General features: G+C 42.4%; 1 protein-coding gene and 1 long non-coding RNA gene across 6 annotated transcripts in view; one reads left to right on the top strand and one right to left on the bottom strand.

The window, feature by feature from the left end:
• DCLK1 (doublecortin like kinase 1) overlaps positions 1–18,035 on the bottom strand; it is a 200,292-nt gene that overhangs the window by 127,159 nt on the left and 55,098 nt on the right. The window lies entirely within an intron of this gene.
• LOC309369014 lies at positions 428–8,768 on the top strand. The gene is made up of 3 exons (XR_014168010.1): positions 428–597; positions 1,033–1,078; positions 8,704–8,768. It is a non-coding gene; the product is annotated as an uncharacterized lncRNA (long non-coding RNA).

Genomic DNA, 18,035 nt, shown 5'->3' with positions numbered 1-18,035 from the left:
CTGGCCTTGAGCTCCTTACAGGCAGGATTAAAAACAATGTAATAAATAAATAAAATGCATCCCACTGTAAGCCACTTAATCAATTTTAGTCCTATAGTAAGCTTAAGCACATGGGACAAAGATGAAAGTCCTCCATAATTGCATGATATCATGGTTTTATTTTTGTATTTTTATTTCATTGAGAACAGACAGACTCCATGTTCTTTCATTCTGCCACATCTCCTCCTCAGCGCCCAATATCTGCAGTCATTTAAAAAGAGGTGCAGAGAGGCAGAAGACCTGCTGTTCGTTGTCTTGCAGCAGTGCATTTTCTTGGACTGTCACAGGACCCACTTTATCAGTGGTTTATATATAGCCCACCCTTCCCATTCCATTCCTCCCCTCCTTCCCACATATCCTCCTTGTCAGAAAGACAGTTGGAAGCAACAGTCTGCAACAATGGCAGGTGTTCTTCCCACACATTCTCTCCAGAAAAGATTGCCCTGACTACTGCAGCAGCCTTCATTAGCGATTTATAAGTAGTAACTGCATATAGGAGATAGTTATCTCAGTCTGATTAAAGCAGGCAGGACGTCATGTCCTCCGAGGCAGCACCGGGTAAGACTGGGGGAGGAATAGTCACCACCTTTCGAACAGGAGCTTATTTCACTTCAGTTCTGAGCAATCTTCTGTGCTTCTGTTCCGAGGTGAAGTCTCTTGAACAGTGTCTCCCAATTAGCTAAGTACTCCAGAACCCCTCTTTTTCAAATGCCAATCTATGGGCACCCTAATTTTGAAAATGTTGATCTCTCTATGGTAGTTTTTGTTATGTGTGTGGTGCCACAGACCCCCAATTGGGGACCACTGCTCTGGAACATAAAGCCAAAGAATATTTCAGATATTATGAGTGAGTAAAAAGAAATGTGAATGTTGCTTCCGATCTTGCAACATGCATACATACAGGAACATAGGAAGCTGCCTTATACAGAGCTTTGATCCATCTAGCTCAGTATTGTTTACACTGACTGACAAAGGCTCTCTCTGGGATTTCAGAGAGGAATCATTCCCAGCCTTCCTCATCGAAGGGGAGAATACAAAGGTCAGTAAGAGCACCTTACTGTACATTGTTACTCCTACATTCAAAACTGCCGTACAAAATCATTGGGTCTGCCTTACCAAGGATTCTGGATCATAGCTGTCAACTTTTCCCTTTTCTTGCAAGGAAGCCTATTCGGAATAAGGGGATTTCCCTTTAAAAAAGGGAAACATTGACAGCTATGTTCTGGATAGGCAGCAACTCTTGCACACACAGGCAATGTTCTCCAGCCCATGACTTGTGGTCTTTTTAAACCAAAGGTGAAAGATAGAAGTTCCTGAAGTAAAGCATGTGCTCAGTTCATTATCATAAACCTGTAACCTTCTCCTTAAAAGCGTGTTTTTGCTCTCCAGTACTTATAAGGGGTGCTACTGAATCATGGGATTCTATTGGTTAGTGGGTGAACTGATTCAAATAAAGCTTAGCAAAAATGGCAAGAAGAAATCTTTGTTGGAGTCAGCTGTTTCTATCCCATGCTACATCCCAAAACAGATATGCCCAATTCCAGGAATGAACTCAACTATGCGAAAGTTGCCTTCCACTCTGCAGTTGTTCCAGAAATTCTTGAGGCTTAAAGAGCAACTGGGGGAAAATTATCTACCAGGTAGAACAATTTTTGTGTGTACGTGTGAGAGAGAGACTATTAGCAAGATTAAATAAGTATCTCTAGATTAACTGCTAACTGTGTATTGATGAGAGTGGGAAACCTCATTGTAGTCATGCAGAGTAGCTGTCATCACCCACAGCTGGGGACATAATTATAGGAGAATTTCCAATATGAAAACAAAATGCAAGTACAACATAAAAGGAAAGCATACAACTGAACACAAAAGGCCAATCCAGTTGGTCCCTTATGTAATATGCAGCTGTCTCTTGGGAGTGTAACTCTCTGCTCACAGGAGGGTTGCTGACAGAGAGAGGGGGGTCAACAACAGGGAATTTGTCTAAGCAAAAAAGTTCCTCTAAGCACAGTTCAAAAAGAAATAATGCAAAGTATGGCTGGGTCAGGAGGGACGCGGGTGGCGTTGTGGGTTAAACCACAGAGTCTAGGACTTGCCGATCAGAAGGTCGGCGGTTCGAATCCCCGTTATGGGGTGAGCTCCCGTTGCTTGATCCCTGCTCCTGCCAACCTAGCAGTTCAAAAGCACGTTAAAGTACAAGTAGATAAATAGGTACCGCTCTGGCGGGAAGGTAAACGGTGTTTCCGTGTGCTGCTCTGGTTTGCCAGAAGCACCTTAGTCATGCTGGCCACATGACCCGGAAGCTGTACGCCGGCTTCCTTGGCTAATAAAGTGAGATGAGCGCCGTAACCCTGGAATCGGCCACGACTGGACCTAATGTTCAGGGGTCCCTTTACCTTTACCTATGGCTGGGTCAGGGTGCCAGAAAATATAAAAATTGTTGCAGTATAGGTTAACTTTCCAAGTTCAGCCTGCATTTTTATTCTTATGAAGCACTTAGTTTCTAAAGCATTGTACATAGGAATATTTTATTTATTGTAACAGTCTGTTGATGGGCACAAAAGCTTTAGATCACAATCAAGTCAAATGGAGGTTGCTATCTGCAGCTTCCAAGTTTCCTACATCATGTCACATTCAATTACACTCCGCCATCAAGGGAAAACCATTATAGAACAGAGCTCAGCAGGCAAAAGAAGCTCACTCTGATGATAATTGGGATAGAACTTTGCAGGCATTTTCTTTTCAAAACTTCCCCAGGTTCCAGCAGTGCCAATTACTATGCAGAGAAAGTTTCCAGTGGCAATTAGAAGTGTCATATGAAAGTGCCTTGTATTGAGGTCAGGCCATTGGCTCTCCTGGCCTCGTGCTGTGTGCTCTGAAATAGCCACTGCCAGCAAGGTCTTCCTGGTGTTTTCCATCTCCTCCTGGCTGGTCCTTTGGCCTGAGAGAGTGGATTGAACCTGGGTCCTTCTACATGCCAGGTCTGTGTTCTACCACTAAGCTGTGGCCCCTGACATGAAAGGATAGCCTCTTGGCTCTCCCCCATGCAGAGGAGGCCTTGGACAGTTAAGCACATCCAGAGTACTATTCAAATGTGAATTATTATTGTCCCATGATAAGCTGTAATATGGCCTTCTTGGCCAATCAAGTGCCAGCATAACAAAACCCTGGACTGGTTCCCAAATACAGAAGTACCTCCATAGCTGGGATTCTTAGCACCTTCTGCACAAAAGGCATTTAACCCTGTGCTTGCTTCTGGACCTTACCAAGAGGTAACTGAGATCCCTGAACAACGAATTGGCAAAAGGGTGATTGCACGCATTTCAACAGCCATCACATCTACTTTTGTAATGGAAAGTGTACAAAAAAGCGACAAATCAACAAAGAAAGAGTCACCACATAAAGAAAGAGTCTGATTAATAAATGGTGTAGCATCTGCAACACAGAGAAGTATGTTACCTGCTTGGTAATAAAATGGGTAGGGGGAGAACCATCTATGCCACATTAAGGAGGAAAAGGGGGTGATAATGATAGACCTCATTTAAAATAAAAATAAAAATGAATGGTATTACAGTGGTACCTCGGGTTACATACGCTTCAGGTTGCATATGCTTCAGGTTACAGAGTCCGCTAACCCAGAAATAGTACCTCAGGTTAAGAACTTTGCTTCAGGAAGGGAACAGATATCGCACGGTGGCAGCAGGAGGCCCCATTAGCTAAAGTGGTGCTTCAGATTAAGAACAGTTGCAGGTTAAGAACGGACCTCCGGAACGAATTAAGTTCTTAACCTGAGGTACCACTGTAGTAGCATTCTGTTCTATAGAAGATGTGTTTGCAACTGTTATATATTTGTAGTTCCCCACCTATGATAGCCATCAAAGTGGATGGCTTTAAAAGAGGGTTAAACAAATCCATGGAGGGAGAGTTATTATGGCTATGTAGCATCTCCAGGACTGAAGGCAGGATGTCTCTGAAAAGCAGGTGCTGGGAACCACAAGTGAGGAGAGTGTTGTTTTGCCTGTGAGCTTTCCATAGGCATCTGTTGACCTTTGGTCTTATCCAGCAGACTCTTCTGACATTAAGGAGAGCGTGAAAAATAATAATCCAAAAACAGAATACCGTACTAATTGTCTTCACATAAGCAGCATTCCTCTACCCACTTACTCAGGAGCAAAGCCCCATTGAACTCAAAGGGACTTGCTTCTGAATACACATGTATAGGATCATGCCATCTGGAAGTGAATGTTTACATGGCTCTCCCCTGCCTGAATGTAGTCTGGGCAGTGATCAGGGAGAGAGTTTTTCCCAAGCAAGTGAAATCACTTTTTAAGGTGAAGCCTTATTTCATTGTTAACTGCTAGAGGCAGACACATAAAAAGCAGATGATCAAAAATGTGGAAAATGTGAGATGAATTAATTAGACACTATGAACACTCATCCAAGAGCTTTTTTGAGAATCTGTTTCCTTCTCATTCCTTATCCTGCATCCACCATTTCATTCAGACTACAGCAAATGAAATGCATTTATTTTTAGACCAGCATTTTCATGATGGCTGTGACATTTCAGCGTGCATTGCACTCGTTTGCCCTTTTGGTTGTCTGGCTTGCCAGTCACCTCAGAGCACAGACTCCTTGGGGAATCTCTTCAGAATCAGGCCATGTCTCAACTGCTATTTTTTTTTCAAATCCCACCTTCCACTACACTGAACAATGTTCTCTTCCATCCTCTCCCAAGGACTCAGCTTCTACTTTCTTTGCTTGACTAAGTTCCTGAAAGAATTTTTGGGCCAGTGAACACATAGCTAAGCAGCTAACATCCAAAAAGAGATGAACCATGCATGGAAGGAAATTGAGCTCTGAACGCAACTCATTTTAATCTGTAATCCCCTATCACTGAGCATCATGTTCAACTGTTGCATTATGAGGAAACATTTTATCTGTTTTTTTAGCACTATGGATTCTTTCATTGTTGCAGGCCATGATTCCTCTGTGTGCCCCACACTGTGCCCCCTTGGAAGACTGATTAAATACAATATTTCAGAATAAAAAAGTGGGTGTTTTTTTTAGTTTAGGGAAAGATGTCATATATCATAATGCATAATGTGAATATATACAAATCATAAAACACATCTATAGTTTTGAAAAAACCCCAATGAAAATTATCAAGTGGATGGAGCAACTCCCTTATGAAGAAAGGTTTGGGGCATTTTAGTTTAGAAAAAAGTCAAGTAAACAGTTGTATAAAACTATGCAGTGTGTGGAGAAAGTTTTCTTCCCTCTCTCTACTGAAACTCACAAACATTCAATGTAGCTGAATGTTAAAAGATTCAGGACAAACAAAAGTACTTCTTCACGTGGTATATCACAGCCACTAACTTGGGTGGCTTTAAAAGAGACTTAGATCATTTCTTGGACAATAAGGCGTTCAATGGCTGTTTGCTGCAATACCTATATTCCACCTCCACCTCCACCTCCCTATATTCAGAAGTAATGCAGTTCAACTGCAGGAGGGGCTCGCTTACTTGCTGACTTCCCATAGGGATTTGGTTGGCCACTGTGAAAACAGGGTGCTGGACTAGATGGACAGCTGTTCTGACCTAGAAGGCTCTTATGTTCTTAAAACAACTCGGGCTTTTAGATAATACAATTTCTCCCTTTTCCTCCGCATTTGCTTGTACCTCAGTAGAGGCAATCATACGGTCCAAGCGTCTGAACCTTTCCTTCTTTGTTGCTCAATAATACAACATTCAAGCAAGTGTTTATGTGGAACTTTTAGTTTAATTCTCCTGTGCTTGGGGGCTGTTGTGTGGAAGCAACAACAGCTTGCTTTGCAAATCTGCTATGCAAGAGCTATAATTCAATATACATTCTCTCTCTTTCCTCTCACCCTCCCACAACCATACTATCTGTGGAGGAAGTCCTGCTCAGAGACCCATCTGGAAAAGAACAATAGATGGAGTCTGCAGAATGATCGGCCAATGGAGGGTCACCAAATGAGCATTGCTTGTAGCTTTTCACAAGCGACACAAGGCACATCTGCTCTGCCACGTATTTTGAAACAGAGGTTTTTTATGGCAGATGGTTTATGTGTCCTGTGCCATTTTCACTGCCAGGATTTACAACTGCGTTAGTGTTTTTAGACTTTTATGTAAAGCTCTATGTCTCTTGAACTTGGAAAGGGAAAGGCGGGATTAAAAAATTAAGCACAATATTAAATAATGTTTGCTCAGTCGCTTCCCCATCTTACACTTTAATAATCATTGTGAAGGAGGAGTTGTGGAGGAGGAAGTGTTGCCTCTAACATTCAAGCAATGGCATGCTTCTCTGCAACTGCAGCCACATAAGCTTTCTATTTAAGGATTGTACAGTTGCCCTTGTGGGAGACCCAAACTCGTACACTATGGCCAGAATACTTATACACATCTATTAGCAAGAAAGAGCTTACTGCACCCATTGCATATTTCAGCTCTGACTCTGAAGTCAAAACTAGTAGACCCCCTGAGGTCAAGTGGAATAAGAGTAGGTTTGTCTGCAAAACAGCCAGCAATCTTGTCACAGTGGGCAGACAGAGCCTCACAACATCAAAGCAAAGATTAGCCTGGATCCCCCTGGCTAGTTGCCAGACAGAGTACTTCTCCCAAATTGTGATTTGCAGAGGCATCAGCTGGGGGGGGGAGATATATATATTTTCTCCCACCTGCGGTCATGGTAAAAAAAAAAAGATGACATTTTTAAAAAAGATAAACCATCCAACACTTTGATTCAGCATCTTAGTTAAAGGCCAGAAATAAAAGTTGTCATGTAGGAGGCACATTCCTTGGCTGCTTCTATTTTCCCATTACCCATTCCATCTTATTCTTATGGTCATTATGTAGACAGCTTCTGCTAAAGACAGGAACATAGGAAGATGTATTACGCCGGGTCAAACCATTGTTCTATCTAGCTCTCTATTAATGCGTGTATGATTCCTGCCACTGTTTGTACCATCAAGAGAACTGTATGTGTGATATTAGGTAGCTTAAATACTTTTAAGGGCTGTGTACACAGGCTAAAAAAAATTGGCAAAGTTCTCCGTAAGTGATCCGTTCATATCTCTGGCAAGAGTAATCTGTCCCTTCGTAACTCAGCCTGCTGGGTAGGGAGGGAGAAGAGAGGGAGACAGGCCATTGCTGTCATATGGGCCCCGACAGATTCCTCAAAGGGGATGCAGCCCCCAACATTAAAAACATCCCCACTCCTGCACTGAACGATAGTCTTGTTGTTTGAATGAGTCAGACCAAGCCATTCACAGTGAATCATGATTTCAAGTTGGCTTACCATTTGGACAACACAACAAGCTGGAGTTAGGCAAACACTTCTTAACTTATCCTAATAGCCTCACAAGGTGTGGGGGGAGGAATTTCACAAGCCCAACATTTTCTGAGGCTTACTAGATTTGTTCCCACTATACTATGGTTAAATATAGGGCTGCCATACACCTGGAATTTCCTGGACATACCCTGAATACTGCAGTCAGAAGCAGTGTCTGGGTGGACATCAGCATAATGTCCGGGAAAATCGGGAGATATGACAACAACTTTGCCAAAAAGGCATAACAACTTATGTGTCTGGATTTTCACTTATTGAAATATGGCAGCCCTAGTTAGCTGTGAACATGGCCACAAAATTCTTATCAACCTTAGTATTTTGAGAGACTGCATTTTATCTTCCAATACTGAGTTTAATTTGGTATTTTACCACTAGAATTATGTATTTAAGAAAGCAGGTGTTAAAAGGCTAGCCACTGTACTACCTGGATGTGGTAGGGACCTATATCTTGTGTCTCATGTCTTCTTTTAATTTAATTGCTGCATCTTGTTTTATCTTTTATCCAGCTTTGACAACAAACCCCAACAACTATATTCATAGATCCATTATGCCTCTTCATTAGGTGATAGCACAAAATCATCAAACACAGCAGCTGCAGGCAGCAGCTAGAATTCAGGAACTAATATAATTATATTGCCATCATTAAATATTTTGCTGCGGTCAACACCATGTAGCTAATACAACATTACAGCTGGCTTCATGCTGCCATGACACTTCAACTAAACTAATACCCTCTAATCTTTGACAACTTCCTAATCTACCATCTTACTTATCTGTATAATTTGGAAAGCTGTCTGTCCACCCATCTGCTCTCTCTGTGTTTCGATGCCACTTGAAATATTGTTGCCCCATTTGGCATGAAGGCTCCTGATACTGAGGAACAAGTGTTTTTGTCTATGTTTGAATGCTGGACATTTTTTTTAGAACACAGATAGCAAGCCAAACCACACCAAACTGTGCCGATTTGGATGCCTCTGAAGATCTTATCACCCAGTCTGGTACGACGGCTCCAAATTGCACCGATTTGGACAAATATCCTCATTCCAGTTTGGTATGATGGTTCTTGAGATTGAGAAATAGGTTTTGGTCTTTGTTTGGATCCTATCAGATGCCATTTTTAATTAAGATGGTGGGCTTGAACTTTCAAAACTAACTTGGAAGGAAATTAATAAGTCTGTGCAGTGCTTTTTTCAGGGAGTACTCAAGGGTACACAGTACCAGCACCTCATTATTTTTTGTTTAAAAGTGTGGCACTTACTGTAACAACTTCATGGTGAGTACTGGCACCTATTTTTCTAGGGGGGAAAGCACTGGGTCTGTACAACATATTGGGCCAAAGCTGAAACTGCAGAAGTCCCATTGTGGCAACTTATGTCAATGGAAAGAAGTCCCATTGTGGCAACTTATGTCAATGGAAACTTATTGTCTGTACTAAGTGCATTGTTTACATTTGTGGAAATCCATAAGTTGGCTCAGGGAAGTCCCAATGTTATTAGTATATTCCATATTTGTATTTCCCACCACCATCTATTACAGCTCTTTTGTGCCTGCTTCTTCATATCTATCACTTCTAAGAATAGCTGTAAACTCATGAGGATGCATTGCCCTGGTGGTGCATCACATAAAATGCTACAGTTTAGATTCTAGGGTAATGACAAGACACAGCTCTACAACACCATAGGACATTCAGTGAAATGATTCAGTACAAATGAACTCAAGTTCTTCCAGCTAAATTGGAATTTACACACACACACACACACAAACATACATACATGATTGCTCACCAAGTCAACATAAAACCCTTCTCAGGATCTAGAGATAATGTTTTGCTTCCACATATATTTCTTTTCTTATTTATAATTATTTGTCACTCTTTTTTAACATCTGGGGAAAACCTGCAACTCAAAAAAAAAAAACAACAATCAAGAATTGGTATGTCTTTCAAGGCCTTTGGTATATTTCAGCACACACAAACGCACAAATTATTCTGACAGCGCTGCAAGCCATTTCTTTGAAATGAAATGTAGAAGCATTTTATTTGAGAGGAACCTTTAAATTAAGGTGACCTTCAAAACAGAAACAAAAAGAGATGGGGGGGATGCCTAGTGAATGAACTATTGAGAAGACTCTTTAGTATCCCTCAAGACTGTGACCTCCCATCCTTATGGGTAGAACGTTTTACTTGTGCCACTCTTGTTTAGCGCATACTTCAAATGCTACATCACTTATGCCCATGAAAGAACTGCAAGTGCACCATGAAAACACCACCACCAAATGATTCTAATAACTAAAGTCTCTCTGCCAGTCCAGGGAAATCCAAGGAGGATGCCTCCTGGGTGTTTGAATGACTAACTGTTCTGGCACTGCTGTCCCCTTTCAGTCTCAGCTGTGGCTGAAATATTCATTTGATCACTCTCAAATGGAGGGACAAGAAAATTACCCACCTTCCAATAAGTCCACCTGTTGCTGAGTCCATGTGCAGTTACCCAGCATGGTCAACCACTACATTTCAAGCAGCAGCTTCTCGGTGAAGTACCATCAGGCCATGGACTTCCTGTTCCAGCTAAGCCTTGCATGAGCCCCACACGTGTTAATGTGATCTTGTATCATTTATTATTGTTTGGTTCTCACTTCCGGCTTGTGCCTCAGCCCTATCTCCTCTATTTTGATCCTGACTACCAGCTAGTCCCACGACCTCTGGCTCCCAGCTCCCACTAGACTGCTGCCTATGGTTCAGCCCTGAGACTGAGTCACTGGGCAGATTGTCAAGGCTATAAGAGGTAGGAGGCATGCTCAGATCAAGTGACTCATGAACATGACTTGGATCCTCCAAGAGTGTCATGGACTGATTGGACGCAAAGGAATGGTGCGAGGAACCAGCTGGGGAACCCCCCAAGAAGAGAAGGCTCAGGACACAGGGAGTGGTGGTGGGACAATGATGAGTGAGAAGGAGGGAGAAGATTGGGAAGAGATATTGGAAGCTGAGGAGGCAACAGAGCTTAGTGAGCTGGGGGAGTCTGTGGCAGAGAGAAGTCCAGAGGCAGAGGCTGAAGAAGGAGAGTGGGAGGCCAAGAGGCAGAGATGAGTCAGGCTGGTGCAGAGTTATGGGTGCCTCAACCTCCTGCTGTGACAAACTTCCCCTCCCTGCTTGTCTCCCAGATCCAGAAGAGGCATGAAAAGGGTGTAGGAGAGGTTGGCTTCATGCAGGCACAGTCTCTGATTGCTTGTAAAAAGCCCTGGAGAGAAGGGAACTTAAATAGCTGTGGAGAGGCAGGAACTTTGAGTCTCAGCAAATGATCCATTGGGGCCAGACCTACCAAGAATCTGCTGCTGTGCTCATTAGGCCTGACACTCCACCAAGTCTGTGCAGATTATGTTCTTGCTAATAAGAGTTAACAGTGCTGGCTCACTCCTGTCAAAGAGTTACTTTTGCAATGCAAACATTGGGCTGGATTGGAAGTTGCACTGCCTTAGACCACTTTCCTGTGTATGGTGAAGAAAGCCCTCTTCTTCCCACCTTCTGCACTATCAGAACATGTAGGCTTAATGGTATGTGCCTTTAAAGTCCACCCCAGAACTGGCTGGGATGAACAGAGGTGCCCTGGGCCTTAAAGTAGTCTTTGGACATCACAAGATAAACATAAACCAATCTGGCACTGAGAAGCATGCAATGACACTTGTGGGTAACACTTACAAAGTGTTAGTCCTTGCCAGTAAACACAACATAAGTTTGATCGAGGTGCTTTACTCCCGCAGAATATTTAAAAACACTCAGAAGGGGACAGAAAACTCCCAGATGTATTAGTTGGTCAAGAGAAAACACATCACGCAACCTCTATAGGCTAAGAGATGGTTTGTCTGCATTATCACATACAAAACTCATTTGCAGAGCTACTCTTGCCTCCATTCAAATTAGTCTGATAGATGATTTCGAGCCCTTTCAGCAGCGATGCAGACAAGCAATTATTCTAGAGGCACTCTCTCTTCTCAGTTTGCACAAAGTGTAATTAACTAGCCTACAGAAGAAAGCAACAGGTCATAAAGATCAATATCCCTAGGTAGATGCCAGTGGAGGAAAAGGCACACCTAGCTGAGAATTAGAAACTAGCAAGAGCAATAAATGGGAGCAGCTCTAAAAATAATTAGAATAAATACTACTGTCTAGACATGCAAGGAGCACACAGAAAAGACTAAAGTGAAAAATATGCACATATTCTGAAGCATGCTAAGTACATTTTTTTTTTACCCAAGTTTTGGGAATTCTGATTGACCGATTGTTTTGATGCTGTTTTAATAAATTATGACATTCTTCTTAAATGACCAGTGGAGTCCATTTCAGCAATGGGTCGACTTAGTGTGGGATAACTAGCCTCATATAACCAACACGCTTAAGTCTAATTAATGCATGAAGGGGTTAAGACCACAGAATAAGCTGCTCTGCCAGCCTTAGCCTTTGTTCCCCTTCAGCCTACCTGATGAACTCAGTGTGTGAGGAGGCTAAGCTGGTTGCTCCAGCTTAGCCGCATGGCTCTAACAAGCCTCTCTTGAGTTTCTATAACAATAATTTAGGAACTTTCACCACCAAAACCAAGCCAATTTTTACTGCCTGAATGCTGTACAGGAAATCATATGAATCTGACCTTTGGAGAGTTTGTAAGTAAACCATTTTTAACTTAACAAATATGTGTTCTTTTTCCATGCTAGGGTAAGAGGGGAGTATTCCACTTTTTACTTTGCTACATATTTTGTGGTTTTAAATCTCTGCTGGGGTTCTCTCACCAAAGAGTACTTGCCCTAACCTTGGATCTTGGAATCCAGAGAATTCTCATTTTTATACCTAGATTTTCCCTTGCCAACAACACGTAGAAGGTTTTGTAACCCTTAAAAATATTCTTTTAAATTGTCTGGAGTGCAATGGACCATTGTGGTGATCTCTGGGATGGGTAGAGAATAGAAGTGGCACAACTGCCCAGGTTTACATAGGAAGGCATTGTCAGAGTCTGGATTTTAACACTGCATCCCCCAGGGTACTCAATGTGGTGCTTTCCATATGCTGTTGGACAGCAACTTCCATCAGCACCAGAAAGCATGGCCAATGATCAGGGATGAAGGGAGTTTTTGTGCAACAACTTTTAGTAAGCACCATACTGACTACAGGGGAAAGGGGGCCATGGATCAATGGCAAAGCACCTGCTTGGCATGCAGAACACACCAGGATCAATCCCCAGCAGCTCCAGGTAAGACTGGGAGAGACCCCTGTCTGAAGCCCTTATGAGGAGAAACACACATTTGTTGGGCTGGTTTGAATGTCACGATAAACCATGGATTACAGTGATGGGTATGAGCCACAAAAGCATCATTGCCACATACCTCCTTCCATCTCCTCTCCTCTCCTCTCCTGATGCTGGCAAAAGAGAAGCATGGATGCTTTCACTTTAAGTTTTTTTAAAAATTAACTGCAGTTTGTCATTTCTTCCAAACCCAACTACAGTGAAGCTCAGCTATGGTTTGTTTGAAATGGGCCAAGTGCAAATCATGGTTTGCATCACTTCTCCAGCAGAGGCCACTCTGATCAGCTGGTACTTGGATGTTTTATCTGGAAATTCCGATGACTGGACCTGGCAACAGCTATGTGCAAAGTACGTGCTCTACCTCCCTATATGTTCAAGGCCTCTGCTCTTTCCAGCAGGACAATCAACCATCGCAGGTTAATTGTTGTAATGCATGCAAGGCAAAAGAACCAAAATCTCTGAATCAATGTCACTGAATCAATGCCACTTGAAAATGTTGACTATTCAGAGGTATGGCAACCCTGGAATCCTGAGCCTGTTTGTTTCCATGGTGACACACTTCTATTTCAGTGAAACGGCACAATGGTGCTTGGCAATTAAAAGGGCATCTGTAAATAGGATGTTTTCTGATCTGGCACTTAAAACATTTCATAATGGGTGGGGACAAAGCAAAGTTACCTATGAAAAATGATTGCAGATTAAACAACTCTGATACACGTTAATTTTGGAAGAGGAAGTAAGCAATCAAAGAGAAAGAATTACTTTTATTCCCCACTGATAGTTCACCTTCAAAATGTTAATGGGAGCTGGGGAGGGGGAAATGTGTGACTGACTCATATCTCCCTGGAAGCATGAAAGACTCTTCAGTCTGTTATTAGTGATGCGCAATCTGTAACATTCTGAAAACACCCTGGCATGGCGCATGGGGGGGGGGGGACGGTCTTTCCTTATCAAAAAGGATATATGCTGCAGCAGATTCAGAAGAAAAGAATGATTGCGACTGGTGAACAGACAGAGATTGCATCAGTAACTCATCCAATATTGATTTTATGAACTCTTCTCACTTTCATTACATACTGATAAAACCATGAGGCAGCTATTCCATTCACGGATTCTGTATTAAATCAGCTACTATTCCAATGGAAAGAGCCTTCCATTCCATTCCATTCCTTTTTTTGTTTTTTTGGCTTTTCTTCCCATTTTGAAATCAAATTTAAAAACAGTTCTCAAGGTCTGCAGAGTTCTTTAGGATCCTGTTTTGGTCCTATCAAACTAGTCCCCCAGTTTCTGAAGAACACGTCAGGCAGTGCCTCTCACACCATTATGATTAGCCCTCATCACGGAATGTGGGTAGAATATTATTTTGCATCCTCTTACCCTGTAATCCAGACATTTTCCACTCTACAGCTGGCTGGGGGAAAGCTAGTCTTCATTGTGCTGGTTATTACTACAGTTTCTCAAAACTCTAAATTCTAACAAAACTAGCATAGTTTGTTCAGTACTACAGTAGTGGGCCACAGGTGATGCTGTTAATTGTAAGGTCAGCAGTTCGGATCCCTGTGACAGGGTGAGCTTCTGTCGCTTTGTCCTGCCAACCTAGCAGTTCAAAAGCATGCCAGCACAAGTAGATAAATAGGTACTGCTGAAGCAGGAAGGTAAATGGCGTTTATGTGCGCTGCTCTGTCTGTCATGGTGTCTGTTGCACCAGAAGCAGTTTAATCATGCTGGCCACATGACCTGGAAAACTGTCTGCGGACAAACGCTGGCTCCCTCGGCCTGAAAGCAGAGATGAGCGCCACACCCCATGGTTGAATTCAGCTGGACTCAACCATCCAGGGGTCCTTTACTTTTACCTTTTACAGTATGAATAGTACAGTTCCCTTGAACACACTAATACCTCAAGAAGCTCAAGACTGGAAGACTATGGAAAAGATCACCAGCTTTGATCCTAATCATCGGGTTATTCTTATAGCACTTCAGAGTTTCCAAACTTTATTACCCCAGCCTAGACACTTTCCCATGGATTAAAAACTCCCTTTACACACTGAAGGTTAATATAAGAGACGTTTAAGCTGAACACTTCTCCCTGCCAAACTAGCTTTCTATGGTATAAGGAAAGCTTCTCCACCCCTCACTCCGATATGAAAGGCAGCACTCAGTCATGTATCCACAATCTGAAATTGTAACATCAAGGTCAATAGTAGGAAGCACCTTAATACTTAATTCTGCTGAATGTATAAAATGGTACTTAGAATGCAGAAAAATGGGGAATGGGAAGATTAAAAATCAATGGCCACAATTCAACACAGAATTTTGGTGCACTGAGAGAAACAAATTTAAAGAACACTCAGCTCTGTTTTGGATTGCGGCCCTGAATGTTTTACAGAAAAGAAAAATCACACTAACTCAGTCTTGACGCTTATAGGAAGCAAGTGGTATCAGATTATTCAGATAAATCACAGTGGGGAACCACTGAATTTTTTTATCCCTGAATGTTACTTTCTCAAATTGTGTAAATATAGAAAACTATACAGTAAAATCTGCTTGTCGCTCAAATACATCTCCCTCTACAATATGGATCAAAAAGAATATTATTTATTGTTCCTTACTTCACTAGCTTGAATACTGAGGCCGACACTGCCTAAAGAAGAATTCATCTGCAGAGACAGCAAGAGTAGCTGAAAGGAATATTAAACACCAGATATTATCCAAAGACCTTCAATACTGCTAGCTCTCAGCATATTCCACATGCTTCTTATTTTATCTGAAATGCAGGGCTGTGTTATGAAACAACTGCTCATTCTAGTTTATATTTCTCCTGTTCATTATCCACATAGCATTATAATTTTCACACTGGGAAATAATCTGAGAAGACTCTTTGCTCTGATAATGTTACCTTGGTGTTGCTTCCCTTGACCTATTTTTTGAGCATTTATCCTGATTCATCCTGTTTTGTTTTCTGGGGGTTAATACATCTTTTCCATAATCATCTGTTCATCCCACACTTACTTTCCGATCTACAAAATGTTAGTTTCTGTTTCAATTTTTTTAAAAAAATTCAAATTTTGTTGCACTGGGGCAAAAGAGTGCTCTAATCATTTTAACTGCACAGACCTAAATTTCTTCCTTTAAAATACGGACAGTCAGAAGTTCTCCTGAGTAAAAACTTCCACCGTAAGCCAAGTGATAAGGGCCAAAGCACATAATAAGCCTTTTCTAATCCTTACAGATGGGCAATATCATATTATCTGTTTGTTAAACTTGCATCCTGCAATTTCACCAATGGTTCCCAGCAAAGCTAATTTCAGTAATAGTACAAAATCTAAATGTTGCCTGGTACACATCTAACCCATGCAGAAAAAGTTATGCATAGATTATAACACAGAGTAGAAAACTGTGTGTGTTTGTGGGAGGGGAGAGAGCTGAAATCACATCTAGTTATCCATCTGGCCAAGGAACTTATGTACTTCTTGTTGTCGTTTAGTTGTTTAGTCGTGTCTGACTCTTCATGATCCCATGGACCAGAGCACGCCAGGCATTCCTGTCTTCCATTGCCTCCCACAGTTTGGTCAAACTCATGCTGGTAGCTTTGAGAACATCTCATCCTCTGTCGTCCCCTTCTCCTTGTGCCCTCAGTCTTTCCCAACATCAGGGTCTTTTCCAGGGAGTCTTCTCTTCTCATGAGGTGGCCAAAGTATTGGAGCCTCAACTTCACAATCTGTCCTTCCAGTGAGCACTCAGGGCTCATTTCCTTAAGAATGGACAGGTTTGATCTTCTTGCAGTCCATGGTACTCTCAAGAGTCTCTTCCAGCACCATAATTCAAAAGCATCTTTATGGTCCAGCTCTCACTTCCATACATCACTATTGGGAAAACCATAGCTTGAACTATACAGACCTTTGTTGGCAAGGTGATGTCTCTGCCATGGTTCAATTCCATGGTGGCAAAGTGACTTTTGGCAGAAAGAGCCACTGTTCTGCAATAGACCATCTAGTCCACATGCAGAATGTCATAAGCTCAATCCTCAACACCTCTAGGTACGACTGGGAGAGAGACTCTTATCTGAAACCATGGAGAGCTACTGCCAGTCAGTATAGACAATATTGGACCAGTAGTCTAACTTACTATAAAGGCACCTTCCTTTGTTCCTAAATATTTCTAGCAACGGTATTTCTAGGAAAAGGCTAAAGGGAAACTAGGTTTTTTTTTAAAAAAAGAGCAAGCTGGTAACATGATGTGCAAGACCTCTCTCTCGCTCTTAGTATAAAGAACAAAACCTCTGTTGGTGAATTCAAAAGTTAGTCTGAAATGGAGACTGACATGATGAAGCAACCTCAGGAGGATTTCTTTTTTGGGTGCATTCTGAAACTTCAACAGTCACGTGGCAAGGTAACAAGTCTGCCAGGTGCAGCCTGCTTTTAGAAGGTAAGGTGATGTACCTATTGGCATGCCAGAACATTCAAAATAATGGTCATCCTGCCAGCTGGACCCAAAGAGCCTCAGGCTTCTTTACATCAATCACTACCACAGCAGCTGGGCTGCTGTTGGTAGATAGTAGCATCAGTAGCATCACCATTTGTTCTTCCCCCATCTTCCACTACAATCCCTGCCTTCTCTGCTGTCATCGTCCTCCCACTACTGCCTCTCAGGAGGCTATTCATTTGGAGGTGGCTTCAGAGACCACCTCACCACCACCACCACTTTGCCACAACAATGGCAAATGGTGTCTAATGTTTAACAGTCTCTGTTAAAAGCACTGTAGGAAAGCATCAGCAGCTCAGGTGCTCTTTCAAGGTCATCTCAAACACAATGCCTTATTCTGAGAAAGGGTCTCGTCTTCAGAGGGAGGAGTGGGGAGCCCCTAGATCTCTGGCAGTGGTCCAACAGAACCCTAAATTGCTTCTCTGAGGCATAGTGGGCATGCAGGCTAGCAGCAACAGCCACAACCACAGCAGCAGCGGGTCACTAGCAGACAATAGCTGTGGCAGGCACTCTTCTGCCTCTCTCCTCTCGATTTCCTGCCAGAGTAATGCGGCTCACCATAGCTCATTGCAAAGCTCATTACTTGGCCAACCCTGACAAACAGAAATGGGAATCCACTCTGCTTCCCAGCTATACAACATTAGATACCAAGAGTTCTAGAATGATGCAACATTTGTCATAATAAGAATAAGAAACTCACCAGGGGAGGTGGGTACTTGTCAAATCAGAGGCCAAATTTAGCCAGAATGCAACATTACATTTGGAGGTCAAGACTGAATGTTATCAAGATCCTGGGTCACATCCAGTGCCGCAGTTGCTTGATAGCGCCACAGACTTCCACTCGTGCGATGGAACTTC

Source organism: Podarcis melisellensis (genome assembly GCF_964234715.1).
Source record: "Podarcis melisellensis genome assembly, chromosome: 4".
NCBI lineage: Eukaryota > Metazoa > Chordata > Lepidosauria > Squamata > Lacertidae > Podarcis > Podarcis melisellensis.
The sequence above is the reverse complement of the archived record's forward strand: the minus strand, read 5'-3'. Positions and strand labels throughout refer to the sequence as shown.